Here is a 22,910-nt window from a genome sequence, read left to right as displayed (position 1 = left end):
CGTTATTTAATATGTATTCGTATATATATTTTGAAACAAATTTACATTGTTTTATATATATTTTGCATATCTATTTCAATACAAATTTACCTTGTAGTATGTGCTTTTTTTTTATATTTTTTATTTTAACTCAACTTTAATATTTTGGTATTTTGGTATATATTTTTATAAAAAATGCGTTATTTTATGGCTATTTTACATGTTTATTTTCATACAAATTTACATTATTTTATTAATATTCTGTGTATTTATTGTTGATACGATTTTACATTATTCTATTTGTGTTTTTTATATATTTTTTTTATACATATTTACATTATTTAATGTTTATTTTGTATATATATTTGATACAAATTTACGTTATTTCTTAGTGTATATGTTTATATATTTTCATTCAATTTCAATTATCTTATGTGTATTTTGTATATGTATTTCAATACAAATTCTACTCTAATTTATATGTGTATTTTTGTATATATATTTTCATACAAATACACATTCTTTTTGATATTTTGTTTATTGATTTTGACGAGAATTTAAATTATTTAATGTAATATTTTGTATATATATTTCTATAGAAATCTACGTTATATTATGCTTTATTCATTATATAGATTTTAAACAAATTTACACTTTATGTGTATTTTTGCATATTTTTCCTTCAATACAAATTTACCTTATTGTATATGCATTTTGTAAATATTAGTTTTATCATACAAATTTTATTATTCTATGTATTTTTGTATATGTATTTTTATAAAAATATGCTTTATTTGATGAGTATTTTATATTTATCTTTATTTTCATACAAATTTACGTTATTTTATTATTCTTTACTTGCTCATTGTTTTGATACGATTTGAAATTATTCTATGTGTATTTTGTATATATTTTTCATGTCAAATTTGTCGTTATTTTATGTGTATTTGTTTATATGTGTTTTTGGACACAAATTCTACAATATTTATGGTTTATTTAGTATATATATTTCAAAGAAATTCTATCAGTTTTAGCTGTGTATTTTGAAATATCTATTTTCGTACAAACTCAAATTATTTCTATGTATTTTTGTATATATTTCAATACAAATTTTAGTTTTGTTATGTGTATTTTGTAAATCTATTTTCATTCAAATATATATTATTTTATTGGTATTTTGTTTATTTATTTTGATACGAATTTACATTATTTTATTTGTATTTTCTATACATTTTTTTATACGTATTTACTTCATTTTATGTGTATTTTGTATATATATTTTTATAGAAATCTTCGTTATTTTATGTGTATTCGTATACATATTTTGAAACAAATTTACATTGCTTTATATGTATTTTGCATATCTATTTCAATACAAATTTAACTTATTGTACATATAAAACAATGTAAAATTGTTTCAAAATATATATGAATACACATAAAAATAACGTAGATTTCTATAAATATATATACATACAAATAAATAAAATGTAAATAAACAGAATACACATAAAATACTGTAAACTCGAAACAAAATAAATAAACAAAATACCAATAAAATAATATAAATATAATGGACAAAATACATACAAAATAAACATAAAATAAGGTAAATTTGTAATGAAATATATGTAAAATACACATAAAATAATGTAAATTTATATGAAAATATATAGACAAATACACATAAAATACCATGAATTTGTATAAAAATATATATTCAAAATAAATATTAAATAATGAAAAAAAATTAAAAATATATATTCAAGGTACATATAAAATAATTTAAATTCTAATCAATATAAATTAACAAAATACCAATAAAATAATATATATTTGAATGAAAATAGATTTACAAAATACACATAACCTAACTAAAATTTGTATTGAAATATATACAAAATACATAAAAATAATTTGAGTTTGTATGAAAATAGATATTCAAAATACACATAAAACTATGTAAATTTCTTTTGAAATATATATACAAAATACCCATGCAATATTGTAAATTTGTGTCAAAATATATAAACAAATACACATAAAATAACGTAAATTTGTATGAAAAATATATACAAAATACACATAGAATAATGTCAAATCGTATCAAAATGAATGAGCAGAAGGTCAATAAAATAACGTAAATTTGTATGAAAATAAAGATTTATACAAATATAAAACAATGTAAATTTGTTTCAAAATATATACGAATACACATAAAATAAAGTAGATTTCTATAGAAATATATATACAAAATACATATGAAATTATGTAAATACGTATAAAAATATATATACAAAATACATATCAAATAATGTAAATTCGTGTCAAAATAAATAAACAAAATATCATGAAAAGAATGTGTATTTGTATAAAAAAATATAATAGATAATAAATTTGTATCAAATATATGTGCAAGATACACATTAAATAATGTAAATATGTATAAAAAAGTATATATAAAACACAAATAGAATAATGTAAAATCGTATCAAAATAAATACACCGAATATTAATAAAATAATGTAAATTTGTATGAAAATAAAGATGCAAAATTCCCATAAAATAGCACATTTCTTATAAAAATATATACCAAAATACACATAAAATATTTAAATTTGTATTGAAATAAATATACAAAATGCACATACAATAAGGTAAATTTCTTTTGAAATTTATATAAAAAATACCCATAAAATATTGTAAATTTGTGTCAAAATATATAAACAAATACACATAAAATAACGTAAATTTGTATGAAAATATATACAAAATACACATAGAATAATGTCAATTCGTATCAAAATAGATGAGCAGAATATCAATAAAATAATGTAGTTGTGTAAAAATAAAGGGTACAAATTCCCAAAAAATAAAAGCATATGTATATAAAATACAGATACAAAAATACACAGCATCGAATAATTAAATTTATTAAAATTAATTAATATACAAATGCATTATGTAATAAGGTAAATTATTGAAAAATATACAACATACACGTTTACTCATACAAATTTATATTATTTGATTGGTATTTTGTTTATTTATTTTGATAATGAATGACTTGATTACCATGTGTATTTTGTACATATTTTTTTATACGTATTTACATTATTTAATGTGTATTTTGTTTTATATATTTTTCGCCTACAAATTTACGTTACAATATATGTGTATTTGTATGAAAATATTTTGATACAAATCTACTTTATTTCATGTATTTTGTATATATATGTTCAATTCAAATTTGAAAAAACTTATTTTGTGTGTATTTTTATATTCATATTTTCATACAAATTTAATTACTTCTGTGTATTTTTTGTATATAGTTTTGTATAAATTTACGTTATTTATGTGTATTTTGTATATTTATATTTATACAAATACACACTTTTATTGGTATTTTGTTTTATTTATTTTTATATTTAGAATTTAAATTATTTTATGCATGTATATTATAATCATTTTGATTCGTATTTATTTCATTTTATGTGTTATTTTGTATATATAATTTTATAGAAATCCTACGTTATTTTTATGTGTACTCGTATATATATATTTTGAAACAAATTTACCTTGTTTTATATAGTATTTTCATATCTATTTCAATACAAATTTACCTTATTGTATGTGTTTTTTGTATATTTATTTTAATACAAATCTAAATATTTTATGGGTATTTTGGTATATATAATTTTTTAAAAATGCGTTATTTTAAGGGTTTTTATCTAGTTTTCATACAAATGTACATACTTATTAATATTTTGGGGTATATTTTGATTACGATTTATATTATACTATTTGTGTTTTGTATATATTTTTATACATATTTTCATTATTTAATGTGTATTTTTATATATATTTTACAATAAAAAAAAAAAAACGTTACTTTTATGTATTTGTTTATATAATTTCATTCACATACCTAAGTGTATTTTTATATGTATATAACACAAATTTATTTAATTTTTGTGTGTATTTTGTATGAAAATAAATATACAAAATACACAAAAAATTAGGTAAATTTGTATTTAAATACCTTATAAAAATACACTTAAAATTATGTAAATTTGAATGAAATTATATAAACAAATACACTTAAATAACGTTTTTGTATAAAATATATATAAAAAAGACACATTAAATAATGAAAATATGTATAAAATAATATATACAAAACACAAATAGTATAATATAAAATCGTATCAAAAATATACCCCACAGAATATTAATAAAATGTAATGTACATTTGTATGAAAACTAGGATGCAAAAACCCATAAAATAACGCATTTTTATAAAATATATACCAAAATACCCATAAAATATTTGAATTTGTATTAAAATAAATATACAAAATGCACATACAATAAGGTAAATTGTATTGAAATAGATATGCAAAATACATATAAAAACAAATGTAAATTTGTTTCAAAATATATATACGAATACACATAAATAACGTAGATTTATAAATATATATATACAAAATACAAATAAAATTAAGTAAATACTAATCAAAAATGTAAAAAAAATACAAATAATATAATGTAAAATAGAATAAATATAAATAAACAAAATACCAATAAGAGAGTGTGTATTTGTATAAATATAAATATACAAAATGCACATAAAATAACGTAAATTTGTACAAAACTATATACAAAAATACACAGAAGTAATTAAATTTGTATGAAAATAGATATACAAAATACACAAAATAAGCTAAATTTGAATTGAAATATATATACAAATACATAAAATAAAGTAAATTGTTTCAAAATATTTTCAACAAATACACATATAATAACGTAAATTTGTAACAAAATATATAAACAAAATACACATTAAGTAATGTAAATACGTATAAAAAATTTTTTTACAAAATACACAAATAATCAAGTCATTCGTATCAAAATAAATAAACAAAAATCTAATTAAATAATGTAAATTTGTATGAGAAAACATATACAAAATACAAATAAAATAACGTTTTAAGTTTCTATAAAAATATATGTACAAAAAAGCACATAAAATTAGTTTGCATAAAAAAATATATACAAAACACACATTAGATAATGTAAATGAGTATAAAAATATGTATACAAAATACCTATGAAATAATCTAAATTCGTATCGAGTTAAATTAAGAAAATAACAATAAAATAATGTAATTTTGGATGAAAATATATATAGAAAACACACATAAAATAACCTAAATACAAATACAAATATACACATTAAATAATTTAAAATTGAATGAAATAAATATACAAAATAAACACAAAATAAGGTAAATTTGTAATAAAATATATGTAAGAATACACATGAGATAATATAAATTTGTATGAAAATATATATACAAATACACATAAAATAACATAAATTTGTATAAAATTTGTTTCAAAATATATACGAATACACACAATACAATAACGTACATTTTTATGAAAATGTATATATAAAATATACATAAAATAATTTAAATACGTAGAAAAATATATATACAAAATACACATAAAATAATGTAAATTCGTAAAAAATTAAATACACAAAATTCCAATAAAAGAATGTATATTTGTAGGAAAATATATATACAAAAAACAAATAAAATAACTAAAATTTGTATAAAAATATATACAAATATACACAAAAATAATTTAAATTTGTTTGAAAATAGATATGCAAAATACACATAAAGTTAGGCAAATTTGTATTGAAATACATATACAAAACTCACATAAAATAATGTAAATTTGTATGAAAATATATAAACAAATACATATAAAATAACGTAAATTTGGATAAAATATAAATACAAAATATTCATTAAATATTTTAAATATGTATAAAAATATATTATATTATATATTTTTTTATTGATATTTGCGTTAATTATGTGTATTTTGTATATGTTTTCTCATAGAAATTTACATTATTTTATTGATATTTTGTCTATTTATTTTGATACGAATTACATGATTATTTCTGTATTTTGTACATTTTTTTTATACGTATTTACATTATTTAATGTGTATTTTGTTTATATATTTTTATACAAATTTACGTTATTATATGTGTATTTGTATAAGTGTATAAGTATTTTGATACAAATTTACATTATTTCATGTATTTTGTATATATATTTCAATTCAAATTTAGCTTATTTTATGTGTATTTTGTATATCTATTCATTTTAATATAAAATCAAATATTTTATGTTTTTTCGTATATATATTTTTATAAAAAATGCGTTATTTTATGGGTATTTTGCATCTTAATTTTCATACAAATTTACATTATTTTATTAATATTTTCTGTATTTATTTTGATACGATTTTACATTATTTTATTTGTGTTTTGTATATATTTTTTTATACATAATTACATTATTTAATGTGTTTTTTGTATATATATTTGATACAAATTTACGTTTTTTTAAGTTATTTTATGTGTATTTGTTTATATATTTTGACACAAATTTACAATATTTTATGGGTATTTTGTATATATATTTCAAAAGAAATTTACCTAGTTTTATGTGTATTTTGAATATCTATTTTCATACAAACTCAAATTATTTTTATGTATTTTTGTATATACATTTCAATTCAAATTTAGTTTATTTTATCTGTATTTTGTATATCTGTTTTCATACGAATTTAATTACTTCTGTGTATTTTTGTATAGTTTTATACAAATTTACGTTATTTTATGTGTATTTTGTATATTTATATTTATACAAATACACATTCTTTTATTGGTATTTTGTTTATTTATTTTGATACGAATTTACATTATTTTATGTGTATTTTATATACATTTTCTTATACGTATTTACATCATTTTATGTGTATTTTGTATATATATTTTTATACAAATCTACGTTATTTTATGTGTTTTCGTATATATATTTTGAAACAAATTTACATTGTTTTATATGTATTTTGCATATCTATTTCAATACAGATTTACCTTATTGTATGTGTATTTTTTATATTTATTTTAATACAAATTAATTTTTCATGTGTATTTTGGTATATATATTTAAAAAAAAAAGCGTTATTTAATGGGTATTTTGCATCTTTATTTTCATACAAATTTACATTGTTTTATTAATATTCTGTGTATTTATTTTGATGCGATTTTACATTATTCTATTTGTGTTTTGTATATATTTTTTTTATACATATTTACATTATTTAATGTGTATTTTGTATATTTTAAAACAAATTTAAGTTATTTTATGCGCATCTGTTAAAATATTTTGATACAAATTTACATTATTTTATGTATTTTGTATATATATTTCAATACAAATTTAGTTTATTTTATGTATATTTTGTATATCTATTTTCATTCGTATCAAAATAAATAAACAAAATAGCAATAAAATAATGTAAATTTGTATGAGAAAACATATACAAATACACATAAGTTAACGCAAATTTCTAAAAAAATATATGTACAAAAATGCACATAAAATAAAGTAAATTTGCATAAAAATATATATACAAAACACACATTAAATAATGTAAATGCGTACATAAAATAACCAAAATTTGTATATTTAAAATTTGTATGAAAAGAAATATACAAAATACATATAAAATTAGGTAAATTTGTATTGAAATACATATACAAAATACACATAGAATAATGTAAATTTGAATGAAAATATATAAACAAATACACTTAAAATAACGTAAATTTGTATAAAATATATATGCAAGATACACTTTAAATAATGTAAATGTGTATAAAAAAATATATACAAAAAAGAAATAGAATTATGTAAAATCCTATCAATATAAATACACAGAATATCAATAAAATAATGTAAATTTGTATGAAAAGAAAGATGCAAAATTCCATTAAAATAGCGCATTTTTTATAAAAATATATATACCAAAATACACATAAAATATTTAAATTTGTATTGAAATAAATATACAAAATGCATATACAGTAAGGTAAATATGTATTGAAAGAGATATTCAAAAATACATATAAAACAAAGTAAATTTGTTTCAAAATATATATACGAATACACATAAAATAACGTAGATTTCTATAGAAATATATATTCAAAATACACATGAAATTATGTAAATACGTACGTATAAAAATATATATACAAAATACATATCTAGGTAAATTCAAAAAATAAATAAAAAAATTATAATTAAAATAATGTGTATTTGTATGAAAATAAATAATAGATAATAAATTTGTATGAAATATATTTGCAAGATACACATTAAATAATGTAAATATGTATAAAAAAATATATACAAAAAACAAATAGAATAATGTGAAATCGTATCAAAATAAATACACCGAATATTAATGAAATAATGTAAATTTGTATGAAAATAAAGATGCAAAATTCCCATAAAATAGCGCATTTCTTATAAACATAAAATATTTAAATTTGCATTGAAATAAATATACAAGATGCACATACAATAAGGTAAATTTGTATTGAAAGAGATATGCAAAAATACATATAAAAGAATGTAAATTTGTTTCAAAATATATATACGAATACAAATAAAAAAACGTAGATTTCTATAAAAATATATATACAAAATACACATAAAATTAAGTAAATACGTAAAAAAAATGTATACAAAATACACATTAAGTAATGTAATTTCTAATTAAAATAAATGTAAATTTGAATGAAAATATATAAACAAATACACTTAAAATAACGTAAATTTGTATAAAATATATATGCAACATACACATTAAATAATGTAAATGTGTATAAAAAAATAAATACAAAAAACAAATAGAATAATGTAAAATCGTATCAAAATAAATACACAGAATATCAATAAAATAATGTAAATTTGTATGAAAATAAAGATGCAAAATTCCCAAAAATTATCGCATTTTTTATAAAAATAAATATACCAAAATACACATAAAATATTTAAATTTGTATTGAAATAAATATACAAAATGCATATACAGTAAGGTAAATTTGTATTAAAAGAGATATTCAAAAAAACATATAAAACAATGTAAATTTGTTTCAAAATATATATACGAATACACATAAAATAAAGTAGATTTCTATAGAAATATATATACAAAATACATATGAAATTATGTAAATACGTATAAAAATATATATACAAAATACATATCAAATAATGTAAATTCGTGTCAAAATAAATAAACAAAATATCATGAAAAGAATGTGTATTTGTATGAAAATAGATAATAGATAATAAATATGTATAAAATATATATGCAAGATACACATTAAATAATGTAAATATGTATAAAAAAGTATATACAAAAAACAAATAGAATAATGTAAAATCGTATCAAAATAAATACACCGAATATTAATAAAATATTGTAAATTTGTATGAAAATAAAGATGCAAAATTCCCATAAAATAGCGTATTTCTTATAAAAATATATATACCAAAATACACATAAAATATTTAAATTTGTATTGAAATAAATATACAAAATGCACATACAATAAGGTAAATTTGTATTGAAAGAGATATGCAAAAATACATATAAAACAATGTAAATGTGCTTCAAAATATATATACGAATACACATAAAAAAAAGTAGATTTCTATAAAAATATATATACAAAATACACATAAAATTAGGTAAATACGTACGTATAAAAAAATGTATACAAAATACACATAAAATAATGTAAATTCGATATAAAATAAATAAACAAAATACCAATAAAAGAATGTGTATTTGGATAAATATAAATATACAAAATACATATACAAAATAAACATAAAATAAGGTAGATTTGTAATAAAATATATGTACAAAATACACATAAAATAATGTAAATTTATATGAAAATATATATACAAATACACATAAAATACTATGAATTTGTATATATTCAAAATAAATATTAAATAATGTAAAAGCGTATAAAAATATATATACAAAGTACATATAAAATAATGTAAATTCGTATCAATATAAATCAACAAAACACCAATAAAATAATATATATTTGAATGAAAATAAATTTACAAAATACACATAACATAACTAAAATTTGTATGAAAATATACACAAAAATACACAGAAATAATTTGAGTTTGTATGAAAATAGATATACAAAATACACATAAAACTAGGTAAATTTCTTTTGAAATGTATATACAAAATAGCCATAAAATATTGTAAATTTGTCTCAAAATATATAAACAAATAAACATAAAATAATGTAAATTTGTATGAAAAATATATACAAAATACACATAGAATAATGTCAATTCGTATCAAAATGAATGAGCAGAATATCAATAAAATAATGTAAATTTGTATGAAAATAAAGATGCAAAATACCCAAAAAATAAAGCATATGTTTATAAAAATACAGATACAAAAATACACATCGAATAATTAAATTTGTATTAAAATTAATATACAAAATGCGTATATAAAAAGATAAATTTGTATTGAAAAAATATGCAACATACACGTTTACTCATACAAATTTATATTATTTTATTGGTATTTTGTTTATTTATTTTGATACGAAGTACATGATTATATGTGTATTTTGTACACATTTTTTTATACGTATTTACATTATTTAATGTGTATTTTGTTTATATATTTTCCTACAAATTTACGTTATTATATGTGTATTTGTTTAAATATTTTGATACAAAATTACTTTATTTCATGTATTTTGTATATATATTTCAATTCAAATTTAGCTTATTTTGTGTGTATTTTGTATATATTTTCATACAAATTTAATTACTTCTGTGTATTTTTGTATATAGTTTTATGTAAATTTACGTTATTTTATGTGTATTTTGTATATTTATATTTATACAAATACATATTCTTTTATTGGTATTTTGTTTATTTATTTTGATACGAATTTACATTATTTTATGTGTATTTTGTATACATTTTTTTATACGTATTTACATCATTTTATGTGTATTTTGTATATATATTTATAGAAATCTACGTTATTTTATGTGTATTCGTATACATATTTTGAAACAAATTTACATTGCTTTATATGTATTTTGCATATCTATTTCAATACAAATTTACCTTATTGTATGTGTTTTTTATATATTTATTTTAATACAAATCTAATTTTTTTTATGTGTATTTTGGTATATATATTTTTATAAATAAAAAAATGCGTTATTTTATGGGTATTTTGCCTCTTTATTTTCATACAAATTTACATTATTTTATTAATATTCTGTGTATTTATTTGATACGATTTTACATTATTCTATTTGTGTTTTGTATATATTTTTTTATACAAATTTACGTTATTTTAAGTGTATTTGTTTATGTATTTTCATTCAAATTTACATTATTTTATGTGAATTTTGTATATGTATTTCCATACAAATTTACCTAATTTTATGTGTATTTTGTATATTTATTTTCATACAAATTTAAAATATTTTTGTGTATTTTTGTATGTAGTTTGATACAAATTTAGGTTATTTTATGTGTATTTTGAATATCTATTAAAAATACATATGAAATTATGTAAATACGTATAAAAATATATATACAAAATACATATCAAATAATGTAAATTCGTGTCAAAATAAATAAACAAAATATCATGAAAAGAATGTGTATTTGTATGAAAATAGATAATAGATAATAAATTTGTATAAAATATATATGCAAGATACACATTAAATAATGTAAATATGTATAAAAAAGTATATACAAAAAACAAATAGAATAATGTAAAATCGTATCAAATTAAATACACCGAATATTAATAAAAAAATGTAAATTTGTATGAAAATAAAGATGCAAAATTCCTATAAAATAGCGCATTTCTTATAAAAATATATATACCAAAATACACATAAAATTTTTAAATTTGTATTGAAATAAATATACAAAATGCACATACAATAAGGTAAATTTGTATTGAAAGAGATTTGCAAAAATTCATATAAAACAATGTAAATTTGTTTCAAAATATATATACGAATACAAATAAAAAAACGTAGATTTCTATAAAAATATATATACAAAATACACATAAAATTAAGTAAATACGTATAAAAAAATGTATACAAAATACATATAAAATAATGTAAATTCGAATTAAAATAAATAAACAAAATACCAATAAAAGAATGTGTATTTGGATAAATATAAATATACAAAATACACATACAAAATAAACATAAAATAAGGTAGATTTGTAATAAAATATATGTACAAAATACACATACAATAATGTAAATTTATATGAAAATATATATACAAATCCACATAAAATACCATGAATTTGTATAAAAATATATATTCAAAATAAATATTAAATAATGTAAGAGCGTATAAAAATATATATATAAAGTACATATAAAATGAAAATTAAGATGCAAAATTCCTATAAAATAACGCATATTTTATAAAATTATTGATACCAAAATACATATAAAATATTTGAACTTGTTTTAAAATAAATATACAAAATGCACATACAATATGGTAAATTTGTATTGAAATAGATATGCAAAATACATATAAAATAATGTAAATTTGTTTCAAAATATATATACGAATACACATAAAATAACGTAGATTTCTATAAAAAATACATATACAAAATACACATAAAATTAAGAAAATACGTATAAAAAAATGTATACAAACTACACATAAAATAATGTAAATTCGTATAAATGTAAATAAACAATATACCAATAAAAGAATGTGTATTTTTTTAAATATAAATATACAAAATGCACATAAAATAACGTAAATTTATATAAAACTATATACATAAAATAACGCAAATTTCTATAAAAATATATGTACAAAAATGAACATTAAATAAATTTGCATAAAAATATATATACAAAACACACATTAGATAATGTAAATGAGTATAAAAATATGTATACAAAATACCGATGAAATAATCTAAATTCGTATCGAATTAAATTAAGAAATACCAATAAAATAATGTAATTTTGGATGAAAATATATATACAAAATACACATAAAATAACCTAAATACAAATACAAATATACACATAAAATAATTTAAAATTGAATGAAATAAATATACAAAATAAACATAAAATAAGGTAAATTTGTAATGAAATATATGAAAAAATACACATAAAATAATATAAATTTGTATGAAAATATATATACAAATACACATTAAATAACACGAATTTGTATAAAATTTGTATCAAAATATATACTTATACACACAATAAAATAACGTAATTTTTTTATGAAAATGTATATACAAAATACACATAAAATAATTTAAATACGTAGAAAAATATATATACAAAAACACATAAAATAATGTAAATATGTATGAAAATATATAAACAAATACACATAAAATAATGTAAATTTTGATAAAATATATATACAAAATGAACATTAAATAATGTAAATATATATATATATATATATATATATATATATAAAATATATACAAAAAACACATAGAATAATGTTAAATCGTATCAAAATAAATAAAGAGAATATCAATAAAATAATGTAAATTTGTATGAAAATAAAGATGCAAAATATCCATATAATAACGCATATTTGCATAAAAATATATATACAAAAATACATATAAAATAATTAAATTTGTATTAAAATAAATATACAAAATGCACGTACAATAAAGTAAATTTGTATTGAAATAGATATGCAAAATACACATTAATAATGTAAATTTGTATCAAAATATATATACGAATACTCATAAAATAGAGTAAATTTCTATGAAAATATACATACAAAATAGATATACAAAATACACATATAACTAGTTAAATTTGTATTTAAATACATGTACAAAAAACACATAAAATAATGTAGATTTGTATGAAATGAAAACAAATACATTTTATATAAAATATATATACAAAATACACATAGAATAATGTAAAATCATATCAAAATAAATACACAGAATATCAATAAAATAATATAAATTTGTATGAAAATAAAGATGCAAAATACCCATAAAATAAAGCATATTTTTATAAAAATACATATACAAAAATACACATAGATTAATCAAATATGTATTAAAATTAATATACAAAATGTACATACAATAAGGTAAATTTGTATGAAAAAAATTTGCAAAATACACATAAAACAATGTAAATTTGTTTCAAAATATGTATACGAATACACATAAAATAACGCAGATTTCTATAGAAATATATATACAAAATACACTTGAAATAATGTAAATACGTATAAAAATATATATACAAAATACACATTAAATAATGTTAATTCGTGTCAAAATAAATAAACAAAATATCATGAAAAGAATGTGTATTTGTATGAAAATAGATATACAAAATACACATAAAATAACCTAAATTTGTATAAAACAATATATTCAAAAGTACACAAAAATAATTTAAACATGTATGAAAATAAATATACAAAAAACATATAAAATTAGGCAAATTTGTATTGAAATACATATACAAAATACACATAATATAATGTAAATTTGAATGAAAATATATAAACATATAGACTTAAAATAGCGTAAATTTGTATCAAATATATATACAAAAACACATTAAATAATGTAAGTATGTATAAAAAAATATATACAAAACACAAATAAAATAATGTAAAATCGTATCAAAATAAATACAGAAAATATTAATAAAATAATGTTAATTTGTATGAAAATTAAGATGCAAAATACCCATAAAATAACGCATTTAAAAAAAAAATATATATATATATATACGAAAAAACATAAAATATTTGATTTTGTATTAAAATAAATAGATATACAAAATACAAATAAAATAAGCTAAATTTGAATTGAAATATATATACAAAATACATAAAATAATGTAAATTTGTATCAAAATACTTATACAAATACACATATAATAACGTAAATTTGTATAAAAATATATAAACAAAATACACATTAAATAATGTAAATACGTATAAAAAAATGTACAAAATACACAAATAATCATGTAATTCGTATCAAAATAAATAGACAAAATACCAATAAAATAATGTAAATTTCTATGAGAAAACATATACAAAATACACATAAATAACGCAAATATCAATAAAAATATATATAATATAATATATTTTTATACATATTTAAAATATTTAATGTATATTTTGTATATATATTTTATCCATATTTACGTTATTTTATATGTATTTGTTTATATATTTTCATACAAATTTGCATTATTTTATGTGAGTTTTGTATATGTATTTCAATACAAATTTGCCTAACTTTTTGTGTATTTTGCATATCTATTTTCAAACAAATTTAAATTATTTTTGTGTATTTTGTATATATTTTATACAAATTTTAGTTATTTATTTGTTTTTTGTATATATATTTTCCTACAAATATACATTCTTTTATTGGAATTTTGTGTATTTAATTTTTTTCCGAGTTTACATTATTTTATGTGTATTTTGTATATATATTTTTCTACGTATTTAAATTATTTTATGTGCATTTTATATATACATTTTCATAAAAATTTACGTTATTTTATTGTGTGTATTCGTATATATTTTGAAACAAATTTTATACAAATTCATGTTATTTTATGTGTATTTGTATATATATTTTCATACAAATTTATATTATTTTATGTGTATTCTTACATATATTTTATTACAAATTTACCTTATTTTATGTTTATTTTGTATATTTATTTCATTCAATACAATCAAATTTAAATTTATTGTATATGCATTTTGTATATTAATTTTAATACAAATTTAATTATTCTATGTGTATTTTTCTATATGTATTTTTATAAAAATATGCTTTATTTTATGGGTATCTTGCATCTTTATTTTCATACAAATTTACGTTATTTTATTGATATTCTGCTCATTCATTTTGATACGATTTGACATTATTCTGTGTGTATTTTGTATATATTTTTCATACAAATTTACGTTATTTTATGTGAATTTGTTTTTATATTTGGACACAAATTTACAATATTGCATGGGTATTTTGTATATATATTTCAAAAGAAATTTACCTAGTTTTATGTGTATTTTGAATATCTATTTTCATACAAACTCAAATTATTTTTATGTATTTTTGTATATATTTCAATACAAAAATTTAGTTAGGTTATGTGTATTTTGTAAATCTATTTTCATTCAAATATATATTATTTTATTGGTATTTTGTTGATTTATATTGATACGAATTTACATTATTTTATATGTACTTTGTATATATATTTTTATACTCATTTACATTATTTAATATTTATTTTGAATATATAATTTTATACAAATTTATGGTATTTTATGTGTATTTGTATATATATTTTCATATAAATTTACATTATTTTATGTTTATTTTGTATGTGTATTTTGTACATTTATATTTATACAAATACACATTCTTTTATTGGTATTTTGTTTATTTATTTTGTTTCGAATTTACATTATTTTATGTGTATTTTGTTTACATTTTTTTATACGTATTTACTTAATTTTATGTGTATTTTGTATATATATATATTTTTTTAGAAATCTACGTTATTTTATGTGTATTTGTACATATATTTTGAAACAAATTTACATTGTTTTATATGTACAATAAGGTAAATTTGTATTGAAATAGATATGCAAAATACATATAAAGCAATGTAAATTTGTTTCAAAATATGTATACGAATACACATAAAATAACGTAGACTTCTATAAAAATATATATACAAAATACACATAAAATGAAGTAAATACCTATAAAAAAATGTATACAAAATACACATAAAATAATGTAAATTCGTATCAATATAAAACAACAAAATACCAATAAAATAATATATATTTGAATGAAAATAGATTTACAAAATACACATAACATAACTAAAATTTTAATTGAAATATATACAAAAATACATAAAAATAATTTGAGTTTGTATGAAAATAGATATTCAAAATACACATAAAACTAGGTAAATTTCTTTTGAAATATTTATACAAAATACCCATAAAATATTGTAAATTTGTGTCAAAATATATAAACAAATACACAAGATTTAAAATTCCCAATAATTATGCATTTTTTATAAAAATATATATACCAAATTTGTATGAAAAATATATACAAAATACACATAGAATAATGTCAAATCGTATCAAAATGAATGAGCAGAATATCAATAAAATACCGTAAATTTGTATGAAAATAAAGATGCAAAATACCCATAAAATAAAGCATATTTTTTTAAAAATACATATACAAAATACACATAGAATAATTAAATTTGTATTAAAATTAATATACAAAATGCAGGTACAATAAGGTAAATTTGTATTGAAAAAATATACAAAATGCACATAGAAGTGTAAATTTGTTTAAAAATCTATATACGAATACACATAAAATATCGTAGATTTCTATAGAAATATATATACAAAATACACTTGAAATGATGTAAATACGTATAAAAATATATATATACAAAATACACATTAAATAATTTAAATTCTCGTCAAAATAAATGAACAAAATATCAATAAAAGAATGTGTATTTGTATGAAAATAGATATACAAAATACTCATAAAATAACCTAAATTTGTATAAAACTATATACAAAAATACACAAAAATAATTTAAATTTTTATGAAAATAAATATACAAAATACACATAAAATTAGGTAAATTTGTATTGAAATATATAAACATATACACTTAAAATAACGTAAATTTGTATCAAATATATATACAAAATACACATTAAATAATGTAAATATGTATAAAAAAATATATACAAAAGACAAATAGAATAATGTAAAATCGTATCAAAAATAAATACACAGAATATTAATAAAGTAATGTAAATTTGTATGAATACTCATAAAATACCGTTGATTTCTATAAAAATATATACAAAATACACATAAAATGAAGTAAATACGTATAAAAAATGAATACAATATACACATAAAATAATGTAAAATCGGATCAAAATAAATAAACAAAATACCAATAAAAGAATGAGAATTTGTATAAATATAAATATACAAAATACACATAAAATATCGTAAATTTGTATAAAACTATATACAAAAATACACAGAAGTAATTAAAGTTGTTGGAAAATAGATATATAAAATACAGCTAAAATAAACTAAATTTGAATTGAAATATATATACAAAATACATAAAATAATGTAAATTTATATCAAAATATTTATACAAATACATATAATAACGTAGATTTGTTTAAAAATATATAAACAAAATGCACATTAAGTAATGTAAATACGTATAAAAAATATGAACAAAATACACATATAATCATGTAATTCGTATCAAAATAAATAAACAAAATAACAATAAAATAATGTAAATTTGTATGAGAAAACATATACAAATAACGCAAATTTCTATAAAAATATATGTACAAAAATGCACATAAGATAAAGTAAATTTGCATAAAAATATATATACAAAACACACATTAAATAATGTAAATGAGTACATAAAATAACCTAAATTTAAATAAAACTATATACAAAAAAACACAAAAATAATTTAAATTTGTATGAAAAGAAATATACAAAATACACGTAAAATTAGGTAAATTTGTATTGAAATACATACACAAAATACACATCAAATAATGTAAATTTGAGTGAAAATATATAAACAAACACACTTAAAATAACGTAAATTTGTATAAAATATATATGCAAGATACACATTAAATAAAGTAAATGTGTATAAAAAAATATATACAAAAAACAAATAGAATAATGTAAAATCGTATCAAAATAAATACACAGAATATCAATAAAATAATGTAAATTTGTATGAAAATAAAGATTTAAAATTCCCAATAATTATGCATTTTTTATAAAAATATATATACCAAAATACACATAAAATATTTAAATTTGTATTGAAATAAATATACAAAATGCATATACAGTAAGGTAAATTTGTATTGAAAGAGATATTCAAAAATACATATAAAACAATGTAAATTTGTTTCAAAATATATATACGAATACTCATAAAATAAAGTAGATTTCTATAGAAATATATATACAAAATACATATGAAATTATGTAAATACGTATAAAAATATATATACAAAATACATATCAAATAATGTAAATTCGTGTCAAAATAAATAAACAAAATATCATGAAAAGAATGTGTATTTGTATGAAAATAGATAATAGATAATAAATTTGTATAAAATATATATGCAAGATACACATTAAATAATGTAAATATGTATAAAAAAGTATATACAAAAAACAAATAGAATAATGTAAAATCGTATCAAAATAAATACAACGAATATTAATAAAATAATGTAAATTTGTATGAAAATAAAGATGCAAAATTCCCATAAAATAGCGCATTTCTTATAAAAATATATATACCAAAATACACATTAAATATTTAAATTTGTATTGAAATATATATACAAAATGCATATACAATAAGGTAAATTTGTATTGAAAGAGATATGCAAAAATACATATAAAACAATGTAAATTTGTTTGAAAATATATATACAAATACACATAAAATACCATGAATTTGTATAAAAATATATATTCAAAATAAATATTAATTAATGTAAAAGCGTATAAAAATATATATAAAAACTACATATAAAATAATGTAAATTCGTATCAATATAAATCAACAAAACACCAATAAAATAATATATATTTGAATGAAAATAAATTTACAAAATACACATAACATAACTAAAATTTGTATTAAAATATATACAAAAATACATAGAAATAATTTGAGTTTGTATGAAAATAGATATACAAAATACACATAAAACTAGGTAAATTTCTTTTGAAATGTATATACAAAATAGCCATAAAATATTTTAAATTTGTGTCAAAATATATAAACAAATACACATAAAATACCGTAAATTTGTATGAAAAATATATACAAAATACACATAGAATAACGTCAATTCGTATCAAAATTAATGAGCAGAATATCAATAAAATAATGTAAATTTGTATGAAAATAGAGATGCAAAATACCCAAAAAATAAAGCATATGTTTATAAAAATACAGATACAAAAATACACATCGAATAATTAAATTTGTATTAAAACTAATATACAAAATGCGTATATAAGATAAATTTGTATTGAAAAATATGCAACATACACGTTTACTCACAAATTTATATTATTTTATTGGTATTTTGTTTATTTATTTGATACGAATTACATGATTATACGTATTTACATTATTTAATGTGTATTTTGTTTATATATTTTCATACAAATTTACGTTATTATATGTGTATTTGTATAAATATTTTGATACAAATTTACTTTATTTCATGTATTTTGTATATATATTTCAATTCAAATTTAGCTTATTTTGTGTGTATTTTGTATATATTTTCATAAAAATTTGCGTTATTTTATGTTTTATATAAATTTACGTTATTTTATGTGTATTTTGTATATTTATATTTATACAAATACACATTCTTTTATTGGTATTTTGTTTATTTATTTTGATACGAATTTACATTATTTTATGTGTATTTTGTATACATTTTTTTATACGTATTTACTTCATTTTATGTGTATTTTGTATATATATTTATAGAAATCTACGTTATTTTATGTGTATTCGTATACATATTTTGAAACAAATTTACATTGCTTTATATGTATTTTGCATATCTATTTCAATACAAATTTACCTTATTGTATGTGTTTTTTATATATTTATTTTAATACAAATCTAATTTTTTATGTGTATTTTGGTATATATATTTTTTTAATAAAAAAATGCGTTATTTTATGGGTATTTTGCCTCTTTATTTTCATACAAATTTACATTATTTTATTAATATTCTGTGTATTTATTTTGATACGATTTTACATTATTCTATTTGTGTTTTGTATATATTTTTTTATACAAATTTACGTTATTTTAAGTGTATTTGTTTATGTATTTTCATTCAAATTTACATTATTTTATGTGTATTTTGTATATGTATTACCATATATATTTACCTAATTTTATGTGTATTTTGTATATTTATTTTCATACAAATTTAAAATATTTTTGTGTATTTTTGTATATAGTTTGATACAAATTTAGGTATTTTTATGTGTATTTTGAATATATATTAAATATATATACAAAATACATATAAACTATGTAAATACGTATAAAAATATATATACAAAATACATATCAAATAATGTAAATTCGTGTCAAAAATAAATAAACAAAATATCATGAAAAGAATGTGTATTTGTATGAAAATAGATAATAGATAATAAATTTGTATAAAATATATATGCAAGATACACTTTAAATAATGTAAATATGTATAAAAAAAAAGTATATACAAAAAACAAATAGAATAATGTAAAAATCGTATCAAAATAAATACACCGAATATTAATAAAATAATGTAAATTTGTATGAAAATAAAGAGGCAAAATTCCCATAAAATAGCGCATTTCTTATGAAAATATATATACCAAAATACACATAAAAATTTTCAATTTGTATTGAAATAAATATACAAAATGCATATATAATAAGGTAAATTTGTATTGAAAGAGATATGCAAAAATACATATAAAACAATGTAAATTTGTTTCAAAATATATATACGAATACAAATAAAAAAACGTAGATTTCTATAAAAATATATATACAAAATACACATAAAATTAAGTAAATACGTATAAAAAATGTATACAAAATACACAAAAAATAATGTAAATTCGAATTAAAATAAATAAACAAAATACCAATAAAAGAATGTGTATTTGGATAAATATAAATATACAAAATACACATACAAAATAAACATAAAATAAGGTAGATTTGTAATAAAATATATGTACAAAATACACATACAATAATGTAAATTTATATGAAAATATATATACAAATACACATAAAATACCATGAATTTGTATAAAAATATATTCAAAATAAATAATAATGTAAAAGAACGTATAAAAATATATATACAAAGTACATATAAAATGAAAATTAAGATGCAAAATACCTATAAAATAACGCATTTTTTATAAAATTATTGATACCAAAATACATATAAAATATTTGAACTTGTATTAAAATAAATATACAAATTGCACATACAATAAGGTAAATTTGCATTGAAATAGATATGCAAAATACATATAAAATAATTAAAATTTGTTTTAAAATATATATACGAATACACATAAAATAACGTAGATTTCTATAAAAATACATATACAAAATACACATAAAATTAAGTAAATACGTATAAAAAAATGTATACAAAATACACATAAAATAATGTAAATTCGTATGAATGTAAATAAACAATATACCAATAAAAGAATGTGTATTTGTATAAATATATAGAAAATGCACATAAAATAACGTAAATTTATATAAAACTATATACATAAAATAACGCAAATTTCTATAAAAATATATGTACAAAAATGAACATTAGATAAATTTGCATAAAAATATATATACAAAACACACATTAGATAATGTAAATGAGTGTAAAAATATGTATACAAAATACCTATGAAATAATCTAAATTCGTATCGAATTAAATTAAGAAATACCAATAAAATAATGTAATTTTGGATGAAAATATATATACAAAATACACATAAAATAACCTAAATACAAATACAAATATACACATAAAATAATTTAAAATTGAATGAAGTAAATATACAAAATAAACATAAAATAAGGTAAATTAGTAATGAAATATATGAAAAAATACACATAAAATAATATAAATTTGTATGAAAATATATATACAAATACACATTAAATAACATGAATTTGTATAAAATTTGTATCAAAATATATACTTATGGACACAATA

The sequence above is a fragment of the Eriocheir sinensis genome, chromosome 43 (genome assembly GCF_024679095.1).
Source record: "Eriocheir sinensis breed Jianghai 21 chromosome 43, ASM2467909v1, whole genome shotgun sequence".
Lineage (NCBI taxonomy): Eukaryota > Metazoa > Arthropoda > Malacostraca > Decapoda > Varunidae > Eriocheir > Eriocheir sinensis.
The sequence above is the reverse complement of the archived record's forward strand: the minus strand, read 5'-3'. Positions refer to the sequence as shown.